This window comes from Phalaenopsis equestris, unplaced genomic scaffold (genome assembly GCF_001263595.1).
Source record: "Phalaenopsis equestris unplaced genomic scaffold, ASM126359v1 Scaffold226054, whole genome shotgun sequence".
NCBI lineage: Eukaryota > Viridiplantae > Streptophyta > Magnoliopsida > Asparagales > Orchidaceae > Phalaenopsis > Phalaenopsis equestris.
In genome coordinates, this window is record NW_018244081.1 from 5149 (window position 1) to 6864 (window position 1716).

Sequence of the window (1716 nt, forward strand, 5' to 3'; positions counted from 1 at the left end):
CAAAGAATACCCCCCCCCATTAGCGTCCACCCCAGAACCGCTACCAAAAGCACAGGTTGCCCAGAATTTAGACGGAATGATCGACCAACAACTTCTCAGCTGATCAAAGGAGAAATCTATCAGACGGAGAATCCAAAAATATCAAATGATGCTAAAAATGGTCATCAAATATGAAAAGATTGAAATATTCTGCAACCCCCTCATTAAAGTAAGGTGAGAAATGTAATTTCAATCTTATTGGCCCTTCATATTCTATAAATAGTGAGCCCAACACTTGCAACAAGGCTTTTTGGCTCTCAAAAATAGGCCCATAGTTCAAAGGGCTCCTCCCTCTTTCCTATCTTTATAATATTTTTTTTTTGATATATAAAATTGGTCACCGAGCTCAGGAAGATGGGACAAGTGTGTGCGATCTCTCTCTCTCTCCCCCCTTTGGTCTCCAACGCTCTGATCCTTGGGTAGGATAATTTTGGATTCAAGTAGATTTATATTCTTTTATGAAGAGAAGTTTTTGTGAGATTATTTATAAAAGAAAGAAGTTTCGAAGAGTCCAAGACCAAGATAAATCATCACTTGGATAAGATTTACAAATTTTAATACAACAAACAAATTCTTTTCAATTTTTTGCAAGAGTACAGATATGCATATTATATTGATATCTGAAATAGACTATAAAATCTTCAAATTCTCAATGGTTTCAATGATTTCATAATGTAACACGTTCATGACTAAAAAACGACGTGAAGATTTAGTTGTAAAAAGTTCACAACTATGTGCATATTGATTATATAAATGTTTTTTTTTTTAGATTTGTGATATTACTAAAAGAAGCACTTGATGCATGTAAATTGTTAAGATTGGTCAGAGGCTATTATACGAGCCTCCCGACCAATCTCATGTACCAAAGAATTCCATCCCTCACAGATGAGATCAAACCCATGACCCAGGGGTCTTAAAAACTCTGTCAACCAAAGAGTCGCGGTAAGCGGCACAAATTGTTCATTTGCATATACAGTTATTTAGCATATTGTAACAGAAATCACATGTTTATTGTAATATTTTATTTGAAAAATATGTCGGGTTTGAAAATAACCTAAGTGAGGCAAAAGGGTAAAAGGGTCTTCTATAGATTCAAAAGGGTATTCAATACAACTCAAACGATAACACTGAATTTTACTTGGCCTCAATTAGACTCGATCATGCAGCCATATATAGAGTGCCAAAAAAAAAAAGCAAAAAAGATTCATTTAAATTAGTTTATGCAACTACAATGCTATATCTTGGCACAGGAATTTTATTATAAATTTTATATTTTCACCGTTATAGGGACGTATGAATCATATGTACTCATTTTATAATTATGTTATTCATCATCAGCAAATATGCTATTGTTTCCTCTTCAGTATGTAAGATGTGATAATTACATATAGAGCCCCTGAAACATTGCTATTCACAAATCAAGCACTCAAGTGATTTTTTGAACTGCCGAATAGACGCATTGACATATGACATTATGAAACCATTGAGAATTTGATAAAAAATAAAAATACGAGCAGGATTTTTTCTCATGAATTTTGATATTTAAGTGAGAATTTGAAAAATGGATCAAAGAGGGAGGCTTAATTTGTAAATATCAATGTTTCAGACGCTCTATATATAATTGCCCCAATATATTTATCTCGTTGAGTCTCGCAATTCAGTAAACTGTCATAACTG